Below are 14,025 nucleotides of genomic sequence, written 5' to 3'. Positions count from 1 at the left end.
CAAACAGGGGGGGTGGGAGGTGGGCAGTGCTTGTCTCATAGGTTATAACTACTGCAGTCTTCAGTATGTTTTCTTTCAGCAGGACATGTTTTTAGGATTTGTGACTTTTTCCTTTTACACTAAGCTGTTTGGAGATACCTCCACTTTTTTGCATGTTGGTGTATCCATCCACTAAACCAGGAAACAAAAGGCTGTCTTTCCTCTTGGGAAAGGGAAATTTCTTAGAGTCCGTTTGGATTAAAAATGGCTAAAACATCTTAACTTTACAGTTACCCTAAAAAAATTATTCTTACTGACTTTGGGAGATTTAATCCCTCTTCTACACTGTGATGCTAAAGTGACTGGGCTCAGCCTGATGAGGTATGGTACATTGTCACTGCTTCTCCAACAAGGTAGGGTTAGGATTTCACTAATACTGTGTCATTCTGGGTTTTGCACTGTACAGGCAGAGATCATGTAGACTGCTTTATTGCTTTGTCCAGGGCTCTGATCTGTCTGCCCTTCCTTTGCTCAGAAGTTGAAATGACCTGTCACTTTGGACATGGAGTTGCCATTGCCCCTGTCACTTGGTACGATGGGAGGCAAGAACGTGATTTCATCTCCTTACGTGTGCATCAACACACCAGGCACATCACACAACTTCTGTAAAGCCCCAGAGACTGACCTATCCTTCTCTTGTCCCTCATGCTCTGTGTTTTAAGGTCTCCCCCGTTTCCTATCTGGCTTACTTCCTGCCATTTAGTTCAGGGCTCTCCACTGGCATTTATCCACCGTGAAGGCCTTCCAGGATTTAACAATCAGGTGGCATTTGAGTCTGTGAGGACTGTGCTGCCAGATCACTGGAGCCGCACCCTGCCTTCTCCAGACAGTGTTCAGCCAGGAAGCCCAGTGAGCAATTCTGTGTGACAGCTGGATGTAGATTGGCAGATCCTCACTGTGGAGCAGAAAAACACTAGCTGGAGCAGGGCTGCATCTCATTCCTGCTACCCAGGTGTATGTGCACAGGCTTGGCAGCCAGCAGCAAGGAAGTGCAGATACCTGCCCTGGTAGTTAAACTGGCTTGTTGAAGTGTTGGGCAGATCATCTCATTTCCTCTCTTGAGGAGAGGAAATAAAGGCATGCTGGGAATGCTGCTGATAGATGTGGCATGGAATCAGCTGGAGGAATGTTAGAGGACAGCAGTGTGACACCCATTGAAGGCACCTGTTTAGTGCAGATCAGTGGATGTCACGGTCCTAATGCTGTTTACTGTTTTCCTGTTGTGAAGGCTGCCGCCAGTGACTCTGCTGTTGGAAGAAGTATGTTTTCCTGTTAGTGGGTTTGCATTGGTATTTCATTGCTGCCATTGGATTTTCCCTGATGTGTGGCGTTTAATCCGCATAAATCTCAGTAAATGTAGCTGTGCATGAGGAGATGATACCTCACTGATCAGAGCCGATGGTGAGGAAAAGGTCCTGGTTTGTGACTTATGTCCCAAACTCTGCTTAGCTGCAGCAGAATTTATCCATATAGCTGTCTCCCTGTGCATCGGGCCAAGAGTAGCCCCCTTGCACAGTTATCACTTACAGCATTGTACTGGAAGGTGTCTTTCAGGAAATGGGAAACCTGTGACAAATGTGTCTCGTGCTAAGAACAAGTGGGTAAGTGTAGCTTCTGGCTATGTGTCCCTGTTTATCTTCGTGGAGCCACAACCATGGGAGATACTAGTGGATCAAGCCACGGGTGTTTAATACACTGTGTGGTGTTGAAATTGCATCTGTATCCACTTGTGGTTGATTCAGCAGGAGGTTCAGTCAAGCTGCTGTGTAAAGAAAGCAGTGGTGACTGTGTTTCATTGTCTCTCTGGCTGGTCCCACCATGCCTTTGTGAGGTGAGTCACGCCTGTCTGCTGGAGCTGTAGCATCAAATGGGCTTCCCAGTGATGTGCTCTTTCAGCATTCCCCTGGGCCATCATCAGTTTGCCCATGCCAGAAATAAAGCAGATGGAAAGAGGGACTTTGCAAATCAGACTAACTGCCAAGCATGGCAAGTGAGTATCTGTTTTTTTAAGGTGCCTCCAAAAAATGTCCTTTGAGGCAAGTAATGGAGTGGCCCATGCCCAGTGACTCTGGATATAAAGACTCACTTCAACAGTCCTTTCTCAAGTGAGAGTAGGCAGGGCACATGTGGCTTCAGGGGGTCTCAGACCACCCACCTTCCCCCTGGATTTACCTCCAAGATGTGCAGCTCTTGTGTCTCATCTTTTCCCTTGCACAGGGTTTCTGATGGTGATTATATTTTCACAGAGGCTGATTAATAAAGTTGAATCAGTGACACAAGGCCAACTGCAGCAGTAGGAGAAATCCTTCTACAAGATCTGTTGGCTGCAGGAAATTGAAAAATTGCATACCATGGGATAGGTCTGGCTGCTGGAGTCCTGCTGGCACATATTCAGCACTGCAGAGAAATGCCAGGGTCTGTTTTGTTGGTTTGGCTTTTGTCCATCCCAAGAAGACCATGCTCATTTCAGAACTGCAGAGAATGTGCAGGCAGTGAGTCCTCATGTGTACCTCCTCTTCTGGGCATGGCAGCTTTTGGCAGCAGAAACTACCTCTGGGTTAGACTCACAGACGGATTACTTCCTGAAAAAAAAACCCAAAAAAGGCTCTCTCCAAAATAATTTGTCCCTCTTCATCTCTCCTTTATTTAAATAATGAATAAAAGAACTGGTACTCGCAATCCATCTGGCATTTTCAGACTGATTTAATTTTCCTCCGAACTTTTGAAATCAGATTTGGAAATACAGAGAGGGAACAGTAAACTTCTGTTCAGAAGAAGAGGCTGATTGCTATTCTCCGTTGGTGACCCCAGCATTCTTCTGTTCCCCCAGTCCATGGAGACATGACAGTACTTGGGATGGAGCTGATCCATGTGGGATGCAGTGGCCTTAGGCTCCAAATACAGGACTATTTTTCCTGTAACCCTCTTGCAATCTGCAAACCTCAGTTGTTTCTGTGGGATTTTGCTGGTGTTTTTCTGCTAGAAGACATGTGTCTAGAAAGGGTGAGTAATGCCACAAGCCACGAGAGGTAGGAATTGTGCTGGCCTCCATTGTGGCTACCCTAGAGCTTCAGCAGGCAGGCAGAGGACCTTCTTCCCTTTGTAGGCACAGGATTTGACCCAAGCATGGGTTTTCCCTATGGCATTGCTGCAAAATACATGTCCAAGGGACTTCCCAGCACAGATGGCAGGGAGCCATCTGTGATGCAGTCTCACAGTATGTTAAAAAGTGTGCCTCATGCACGTGGGCTGGAGCACAGTGAATAATTCATAAGTGGCAATGATAGGATTGAGTCAGCCATCCTTCCTTTGCTCATGGTTTTGCTCAAGTTTTCATATTTTTGAAACCTCCACTTATTTAAACAGTTTCCAGGGAGCAGTCTGTGTGTACTGCTAATACTGAAGTTTGATTTTCAAGCGATAACTGCGTGACTTTTTTTTTTTTTTCCTCAGCGCATTCACCAAGCTGGATGATTAAGGCATGCTGTCGCTCTGGACAGAGATGTGCATCTCCCTTGAGGTCTTTGATCTTATCTGCTCTGTATACAGAAAGCACCTACCATGACTTCTTGGTCAGAGACGTGTCTCGTAATGGGTCCGTAGGGAGCAAGCAGGTTTGATTCATGGCTGCCTGTTGTATCCTCGCAGGAGCACACTGCAAAGATGCAATGTTTAAAACCTTTCTAGGCTTAAAACCTGCCAGGAGTATTCACTTTAAGCCAGCCTAAACAGCCAAGCAATTTTCTTTGCTTTTGATGTCAGCAAGTCCCACGCTGGGTATGGCTGCAGGCTCGGAACTGGCCTGGAGGTGGGGGGTATGAGAGTGGGGCAGTTCTCCCACCGGCATCCCAAATGCCACAGACTCCTTTGCACTTAAAGACCTTCTCTGTGTGTGTTTTTCGATAAACCCCCTGCCTGTTTTCTGTTTGAAAAGTCAGAAGCCAGTGTTCAATCCCCTTCTGTGACCTGTATATATTTTTGAGCCTTCTGGGCAAGGAGGAGAAGAAAGACACAGAAGTGCTTACTAACAGAGGAGGAGTTAATGTGTCTAGTGCCTCAAGGAGTCTGTGTGCCTGAGGCCAAATCAGAGATAGAAGTTGCATCCTGTGGAGCAGCAGTGCTTTTTAAGCAAAGGTGTTGGAGGACAGAACCTGGCAACCTGTAGTGCTGTTTGGGAGGAATGGCTAGGTTCTTACTTGACCAAAAATCACTAGATGCTTGGAGCAGCTAGAAGGCTTTTGGAGCAGGGAAGTGTGCTGAAAACCACATCCTCACTCTCATCATGCAGGCTGGGATGCTGCAATGGAGGGGAGCAAGGGAGAAGGTGTTTTCCTTAGCAGTCAGGATGTGTACAATCTTTGAAAAGCAGCCAAGGGTGATTTGGAAAGGGAAACCTGCAACACAGAGTTTGCTGCAATCTTACATCAGTATCTGCATGCTCTTGAAACCAAGATACTGGTGCACAGTCTAGGAAGAAGACATCAGAAAATGAGGCAAGAGATGGGAATCACATTTTCAGAGATTGCCTTTGGCAGCTGATAGGTTCAAGTCCTGTAACAATCAGGATCTGATTCTTCCAACTTTGAAGTCTTCACACTTTTTTTTTTTTTGGCATGGGGAAGGGAGCAGTTTACTTCTTCAGGAATAAGAGAAAATTTCCAAGGGGGTGCTCCAGTAGGGGCAGTATGTTCCATCATCTCACACAAGAAACAAGACCGGTCTTGCAGCTCTACTTTTCAGCCAGAACTGCTGTCCCAGGGTCTGCAAAAGCTTAATTAGATGTTTTTTTTCTGGAAAACTGCCTTTCCACAACCGGCATGTTACAACGGGCTTTTCTTTAAACATCCATTGTAACCATACCTGATCTGGGCTGCATCACCTTCCCAGCTGTGGTCACTAGTGGATACCATGGAAGGGCTAAGAGCAGGAAGCAGACACGTACCAGTGCTTCCTTAGAGCGCTCTCCAACCTCTGGGGAACACCTCTTTGTGCTTTATAGCCCTTAATGGATTTTTCTCGCATGAATTTGTCTAATCATTTTATGAACTCTGAGAAAATTCTAATGGCTGCAGGCAATCCTTTATGAATTTGGTATGTCTGGTAGTTTAAACTCTGCTTTAGATTCACACTGGCCAGAGAGGAGCTATTAGTGGTATAAATAGAGGATTTAAGGTTTGCAATTGCCCATCTCTGTGGAAAGCACTGCCATTTAGAGATGCAGCACTGGCTTCCAGTGTGTTAACCCAGGTATTGCAGCATTTAACCTAGAGCAATGTACCCTTAAATGCAAAGAATGTCTTCCACACAAGGATGGGTGAATACAGGGGTATTTTACTATGTGCAGGTAAACTGTACTGCCTCAAACACCATACATAGTCTCTGTTTAAAGCTGAATGCAGCCTGCACTGCCCCTTGCAGCAGGATCTCTCTGCTGGCTGTGAACACCCTTCATGTCCAGGGAGATGTGAAAATGAGTGTTGAGCTGCCAGTGAAGGTTCAGCCAGAAGGAGAATAATTACATTTGTAAAGTTCCATGCATACGGTGGTAATCAGCTTCAAGAAGTCTTTTGGCATATTTTTGAAGCATGGTCTCATGCAATCAGAGCATGCAATCACAGGTTGTTAAAAGCAAACACACTGGCAAAGAAAAAACCCAGAAGCCAGTGTTGTACAAAAGATTTATTGTTTGATTTTTTGTTGTTGTTGTTTTTTGGTGATGGCTGCATTTATACTGAATGTAAAATCTTCATCCAGTGTCCTATTGTGGAGTCATGAGTTCACCCCAGCCCAGATGGCTGGATGTCTGCTACCAAATGAATTATGGATCAGATTCATATTTTACAGTTTTATTTATAACTTCCCTATCAGTAATTGCTACTTTTTCATAGTTTGTTTTAAATCTTTTCGTTATACTTCACATTAGAAATACATGTTAGAATACTGAGACAAGTCTTTGGAATATGAAAAAAAAAAATCCCCTAATTACAATATGACTTTTAGTTAGAGGTAATTTTTTTTCTGGATGTTAGATAACCCAGTGATTGATATTTAAGGACATTGAAAGATGAAATAGAAACCATTCTCCTGTATCTACAGACAGACCTTTCAATTTTGACATGGAATTAAAACAACTTATTTACAGATGAAAATAAAAATAGTAAGAAATAGTTGTCTCTATCCACCCTCCTCCTGAAAAAGGGAAAAAGAAAGATGCTGAAGATCTGATGATGAAATTCAGCTGATGACAACCATTGTGTATTTTACAGTAGGGTGCAGGTTTTACCGTCTCCCAGTAGCAGTGAGACAAACATCTTTATGGTGAAGTTAGTAGTCTTCTTCAAAGTGTGCTACTCCTGAGCCATGAAGTACAAGATGCAATTATACCTGGGTAAAATGAATCCATGGACTGCCCCCACAAGGTGCCATGCAGATGGGGGTGAGGGAGAAAGATCTGCCCAAATATTTGGGGCTTGAGATGCTGCGACCAGCAGGATTGACACCGCTCTGTAACATCCCTGAGCCACCAGAATCCCCCACCAACAGCATCACCACAGGCTTGGGCTAAAGTAGAAATACTGGGCAATCTGAGTGCAGGTTTTTAGAGGTGTATGAGTAACAAATACTAGGTTTTTTTTTTCCAAAAAGCATAGAGCAGGCCGTGCTGTGATCAGGTGTAGTAAGAGCTTCGTGAGGTCAGAGCTTTAACAAACTTGTGATTTTGCAGGGCATTACTCATGTTACATTACAAGAGTGATAGAGCTGGTTTAAAATCTTATTTCCCATTTTTCTGGCATGTTTTTAAAGGATTGCCAAGTAATGTTATACTAATCTAATTCTAATCCCCTTAAAACACAGTCTTCAAGGCCAAGGAGTTCCCTTTGTATTGTGCTGAGCACAGTACCTGGCAGAGAGCAAAAGTAAAGCATCTGAAATGGTTTCACTGCCCAGGTGACATCAATTTATAGATTACTTTTTGCCCCCATGAATGTTGCTTTTGAATTTCACTGCTGATAAAATCCCATTCAGCTCTTTAATCTCAGTCTGCAAGCTGATAATTCTATTGCCTGATACATTATTTCTCTGATTTTAGCATTCACAATAGTTTTACATTTTTAACAGTAGTTTTACATTTTTAACAGTCTCCATAAATGATACTTATGAGAGTACTCCTAAGACATGAGGACTTCAGAATAGCCAAAAAATAATGTAAAAATACTTTCAGTGCTGTTAGAGAAATAGCAGTGGGCTTGCAGGCATTTAATAAACAACCCACTTGTTATCTCGCTGCAGTTTCTTTATCAAACCAAGTAAGCTCTTTATACTAATCTCCCTCAAAAGTTAAATAAAACAGTGGAGGAAACAGAGGAGTTTGAACATTTGCATTTCAGTAGTTGTGTTTTGAGAGAGCTGTGCTGTAGAAACACTGCTCAGGCTATAGCAGCTTCACAGGGCATTTCTGCTTTCCCATGCAGCCATCATGCTGATAAAATGAATTTGTAGGAGTGTGAAGGTGTAAGTACATACATGGCAGTGTGTGTGCCACGGTTTAGTTGAGGTGCTAGGGCATGGGTTGGACTCAGTGATCATGAAGATCTCTTCCAGCCCAGTGATTTTGTGTGTGTTTGTGTGTGTATGAACATGCAGGACGCATGCTGGACAGAACACATAGGTTACCCACCCTTGTTTTATGTGGGTATCTGTGACAACTTGATAAAGCTCAGATAGTTCAGGTGCTTTTCACTCTTCATGTTCTTGTGCCAAATTGCTGCCTAACTGGGCCCACATTTGAAGAGAGTGGCTCTCTGTGCTGCAAGGCCACCCTGCACTTCTCTGGTCCCTTTTTCCTTGTGTATTCTCTTCTGCAGCGAGCATGAGCCTTCTTTAATAAACAGTTTGTCATATTTATTTGTTCATATGGCCAGATTTTTTTTCCCCTTAGTTGCTGTTGTGCCCAGTGTCTGCACCCACACAGCTGGCTGCCTTCTGTATCCCAGGAAGGATTTTGCTGTATCAGAACTGAACTCCAGCTCTCAAATGTGCATGAATCACAGGTTCCTAGTTAGTATTTTACAGTATCAGGCTGAAATTCTTTTCTCACCTGGATTGCTTCTCATTGGAGAGATGTTGCTTCAGTGAGGCTTGGAATGTCTTTCCACATTTTCTGTTGTGATTGCTATTACAATGTATTTCAACAGCAAACCCCTTGCTCATTCCTTGAAAGATTTCCAGAATGCTGCTTCTGGCACTTGTATTTCTTGCAAAGGGCTAATGTAATAGAAGTAGTAGAGCTGGCTACTCCTTCTTCCCAGCTTACTTTCCCCACTGTGGGGGGGACAAGGGGACAGGACAGGGAGGGGAGAGCTCCATCTGAAGAGCCAAGAGTAGCACTAAGGTGACAGACAACCCAGCAATGAATGATATTTCGTCCACAGCAGCTGGGCCAAAGTTCAGCTACATGCAAATACTACAAAAAGCTCAAGAGTTGGAAGGATTTAATTAAAACACACTACAGATGTGCTCTTTTTGCCAGCGTGATGGAATGCTTACTGCATCTCCTGGTCCTGGAGGAACAGTCCTGATCAAAGCAAGTTAACCGATGGGGGTTTCCGGCTAGATCAGCACAACAGAAATCACCAGAAGGAAAGTGATATTATTTATTTATTTTCCTGTTTCTTCAGGCTTGACAATTTCTAAGAATACAGGCTCTGATCAAAAGGCCCTGTAGGAATTGATGAGCACCCACTGGCTGTGGTGGTGCTGGGCAAGGGCTTTTTCTGTTGCAATGCAGCAAACTGGGGCGAGTCACTGCTCTTTGTGCAGAGGGCCTGGCCATGCTGGACTGATCCTCTAAGTGCTTTGGCAAGCCTTGGAGAGAGTGCTGCTCTGGGGAAATGGAAGGGAAAAAATAGCAAATTCTCTTATGCATTTGATAAAATCTGCCCCGTGAGTTTTGGCCAGGGGTGGTGGGTGTGCCAAGTGGTACAAGGGACCTTTTGCATCTCTGCAGAGAGAGAACAATGCCCCAAAAGCAAATTTGGATAATTAGGTGGAAGATGCTAGTAGAGGGCACTAGCACTGTTTATTGTCTTCCCAGGAATACATAGCACAATTTCCCAACATGCTTCTGCATCTTGCTGTGCAAAACTTGTGCATCTTTGCTCTCTGCCCCTACATGAGATTAAAGAAAGCAAAGTTGAATCAGGTAAATGTTGAATCAGAAAACTGGGTTTGCCCTTCCTCCTTCAGTTTGCAAGGGTTTGTGGGACCCTGTGTGCCATTTCTTCATAGTTTCTTTCCAACTTTCTGCAGTCTGCCTCGATCCAAGGAAAGAAAGTGCTGCTCAGCAAAGTAGATTATTAATTATTCTGTTTCCTGAGTTGCCTTCCACACAGTTCAGCATTAGTGTGGCTTATTACAGGGGGCTGATCTGCACCACACCATTATCCTGTCATCTCCTGAGCTCTCCCTTCCCCACTATGGGCTCCTGCCTTGGTTCATTAAGCCATGAAACTCCATGGTTCTGCCTTGTTCCCCTGAGGGGTGGCACCAAGAGCATGAAATTGTTTGCTGACCTTGCTGGAGACTTACGATCTGAGTCTTTAAACACCTGGCCATGCAAGGAGAGTTTCCACAGAGAGATGCTCTCACCCAGTTCAGTAAACTGGAAGACTATCACTGCAGAAATGACTAGGTTATTTAATTTATTGTACATCACTCTGTCCCAGGTGCAACTTGGCCCCTGCAAGGATGTGGAAGGGAACTGGAGGATGACTGGGTAAGGATGCACATGAGGACACAGACCCATCTCCACCTTTTCCAAAACTGCAGACAGCAGCTAGCAAAGCTGGGTGTGCATGAAGGACAAAATGCCCAGTGCCTTCTGCAGAGGTGTTGCACCAAACCCTCTGCTACATGTTGGCTGAAGCTTCAAGGGGGACTTCTGCCAGAGTCAAATAGCCCTGAGGGTTTTGAGTGCTATTTGCAACCCCTGCAGAACATCTCTACAAAGCAAAACAAATTCCCCATAAAGTAGTCAGTTGATAATATTGTTCGTGCTCTAGTAACAATTGTGCATCTGTTGTGGCCTTGCACTCTTACTCTGTCTTCTGATACTGGTCAGTGAATGAGAACTGCTATTTTAAATTCAGTTTGTACAATGTCCCATTCTTCATTCAGGACAAAATGGGAAAGTTAAATACATGGTTTATATGCAAATAAATGGAAGTTTGTGCAGCTTTCTTGTATGCAGACCTGATGGATACAGCATCACTGGAAGGGATACCTAATGTCAGTAAATTGCTATTTTGATGCCTAAAACTTTATGCATTGCCTTCATCAGTGAGGTTTTTCAGGTACCTGGTTCATTGATGGGGGAACTGAGATGTGGAGGTGTGTGGTGTGACAGCCTAGAGGACACACACCAGGACTGGGACTCTCCTTGCTGCTCCTTGTCCCTGCTGAACTCTTCCCATCGGGCTGGAGCCCTAAGATGCATTGGAAATGTTTCCTAACCTGTTTGCCAAACTAACTTGAGAGCAGAAAAGAGAGGCTGGCCAGAGTCCACTGGAGATGGGCTGTTGAGTTTGGGGTTACTTTTTCCGAATTGGTTTCAGTATTATTATGGTTTCAGTTTCACTGCAGCATTAAAGATAGCAATGTCAGTCAGCAGTTTATTTATCCAAAGCATTTAGTGAGCTAAGGTGTGCTGAATAGCTTGGGGGAAAAGTGTGTCAGGGGGCCCATTTGCTCCCAGTCTTAATTGCTAGCAATAGTGAAAATTTCCTGCTTTTCTCTTTTGCACCTTCTGTCTGGAGAGACACTCTTTGATCCAAGTCCAGCTGAGTGCAAGGTGTTGCCTTCAGTACATCTGGTTGGTGAACTGTGCTTTGTCTGCTAGAAAGGGAGCTGTTAATAATGTGACAGTGTCCATTCCAAGCTGTTAAAAATTCCAGTGCCCATGTGATTAAATGTAACTAAAATCCTGATCGTTTTGATCTGGAATCTAGCAAGAGAGCAATTGTTACCTGTTCAGTAAATACAGTTGAGTTTTATTTGGCCTCTGACAGTAATAGTATTTAGAGTGGCTTGGCAGCTGTTCACTGATGAGGGTCCAAAAAAAGCACTTAACAAAATCAACTGATAGCAATAATAAACTGCTGAAGACCTGGCACTGTGTTTATCCGCTTGAGCACTTTAGCAAAGATTTCAGGGGCTCCTCCTGGTTTCTCTGCCTCTTTCCAACTTTTTAACCTGGATCACGAGCCCATCTGCCAGGGGCTGGTGAGGTGGCTGCCTCCCAGCCAGGGGCATCACTGCACAGGGCTGTGTCAGGCTCTGGGGTCACACAGCCCTCTGCTCCCTGGTCCCCACGGCTGAGCCCCAGGCAGGTGCCCAAGGGGCTGTGCCAGGGGTTGGATGGGAGAATATCCAAATATCTGACATATGGAACTCTCAGGTCTCCTGCCTCCCCGTCTCCATCTCCAGCTACTCTGCCTCATAGAAGTGATGATTCTGGGCGCGAGGCACGCACATGGCTCATGAACCAGTGGATCATGGAAGTTCTGTGCACTTTGCCCTAGCAGGAGGAGAGCTTTGGCACGCACAGCAGCCAAAAGGGTGCTTGAACTTTAGAGATGCCGCAAGTCAGACGATTTTACAGCTGCTGTTTGGCTGAGTCTAGGAGTGTTTTCCTCTCCAAGAGAAGCAGCAGCTATTTTTCACAGAGCAAATGAAGCCACCTGTTGGGTTAACTGGGCTTTATTCAGTCCCCAGGCTGCCTTGCACAACCTTTAGGGCCCATAGGAGTCTTTGAAGTACCATTGAATTTCATTGTTAATGTCACAGTCATTTACTGTGAATGGAAAAGGGTATTTTTTTTCACTCCCAGGCATGAATAAACTCCGTAGATTGCAGGAAATAATCCCTCTTAAAGGAGAGCTGAAAGTGCTGTCTTTTAATATAAGAAACCTAGTACTGAACTGATGCCTAGGACTCCAGGTCTTCTCAAAAGTACTAGATTTTGCTCAGTGATTAGAAACAGAATAAATTAGATGAAAGGAAAGCAGCTGATGACAGGGTAATACATGTGTCAGAGAAGGAGGGGGAGGTAATGAAGGAAAAGTACATAATGTGGATGACTTTAATTATTTGGAAGGTGGGAAGATTGACTTCCTCATTCTGAGTGAGGTGTGTGAGAAGATACATTAGTCTGTATTCTATCAGAGGTTGATGAGGTCTTCTCCAAGATGTTAGTAGTAACTTGGATGAAAAAGGGTGCACTTACTGACAGTATTTATGAGACCTTTAATTACATTTCACAGACTGAGTTCCAATTAGAAGGGAAAGTAGGGGTGAGAAGATGAATGAAAAGATGTACAGCATGTGTTAAGAGCACGGTGATAAATCTATGGCTAAGGATTATGGTAAACAAGATAGCTGTATATCATGGCATCATTTGCACACTTGTATTTGTAGATGCTTACTCCAAGTTCCCTTCCACCTCCCCCGTCAGACACAAAATGCATATAAAGGGGTCAAACACAGGCCTCTGTTACTCCTCTTCCACGATGGAAGGCAAAGATCATTTGCAATTGCTGCGATACAGGGCTGTTTTTTGGTTGGTTGGTTTGGGGTTTTTTTTGCTAATTCATTAACTGTGTCTTAGAACAGCACCCCAGAAAAGGCAGTCAGAGACTGATCACAGTATTTGTCCCCATGCTGCATGATTGTGGGAAAATTTTGCTGTCCTTTCACATTGCTGCGGATTCTCACGTTTAGAATCATGGAATGGTTTGGACTGGTTTGCGTTATCCTTGCAATCTCACCTAACCAGTTTCTTCTGCAGATGACCATGATGCCCACTTATGTTTATGTCAGGAGGTAAGATTGAAAGGGGAGATGTGTCAGTTGCTCACCACTAGCTTAATTCCCTCTGCACTGTAGTAAACCAGGGACTTTGCCTGCAAGGACACTGCAAGTGTCTCCATGTCTGAGTGGCATTGGCACAATTCTCTCATTACATCCCTCTCACGTGCCTCAGAAAGAAGCTTCTCTGTTGTGGAGTAAACTGTTTGCCAATATTTCCACAGATGATGCAGGTAAGAGGTTTTGTCTAATAACACATCAGCATTAGACAAACGGGCAGTACTTTGGATCTTGTATTGGTAATTAAAGTAAAGGTAAGTCTACAGACAGTTCATGACAAACACTGAAATTCTGTCTGGATAATAGGATGGATTACCTAGTGAGATTGCTTTTGTTTCAGGTAACATTGTTTCTCCCCCTGATTGCTTAAAAGGTTAACAGTGTTTCTTAAGCAGCAGTGAAATGGCTTCAGTGAAGCCATAGCAGTACTTCAGCAAATGAAATTTTTTTTACTCTTCTTTAATTCCATGATCACACTTGGTAAGCTAGAACAAAGCAAAGGAGAAAATTCCTCTTTCTTCAGTGATGTTGGAAACAAATCCTTGTTTATTTAAAAGTAGCTATGTCAGGAGGAAGGTATGATAGAGTATAATTGCCAAATTCTTATTTGGTAATTAGTATCTTGCAGCCGTCTCAATGCTATTAAGATACAGGCATAATTGCACATAGGATGCATATATTTATCATGGAAGTTGGCACTTCAGACCATTAGGAGGTATCTGTAGCTTTGCTGTATGCTGCATGTGGATTAATCTAGTTTAGGGGACTTAAGAGCCTGTCAGAGATGCTCCTATCATCCAAGCGTTTGTAACATCAGGAGGTAGGAGAGCGCTGGCAGAGGCACCAGATGGTTTCCATAGCCCTGCTGCAATAATATTGTGGGTTCCTGATATTTGTGCATTTCCAGAGGTTCATCTGTTGCTGGCTGCGATATTCACCTCTGCCTGTTTTATTTAAACACATAAATAAAGTGGTCAGGTCCAGGAGGGAGTAGCGTTCCGTATGTGCTCTGTTGTGTAGGGTATTTCTACATACCCTTTGGATTGAAGGAGAGAAACCTTG

General features: G+C 44.1%; 1 protein-coding gene across 7 annotated transcripts in view; it reads left to right on the top strand.

The window, feature by feature from the left end:
• Window positions 1-14,025, top strand: part of EPHA5 (EPH receptor A5) — a 210,249-nt gene that overhangs the window by 111,085 nt on the left and 85,139 nt on the right. The window lies entirely within an intron of this gene.

Source organism: Pseudopodoces humilis, chromosome 6 (assembly GCF_049639895.1).
Source record: "Pseudopodoces humilis isolate 2021_Gansu_Grassland_sample_001 chromosome 6, ASM4963989v1, whole genome shotgun sequence".
Classification (NCBI taxonomy): Eukaryota; Metazoa; Chordata; class Aves; order Passeriformes; family Paridae; genus Pseudopodoces; species Pseudopodoces humilis.
This window is presented reverse-complemented; position numbering and strand designations above follow the sequence as displayed.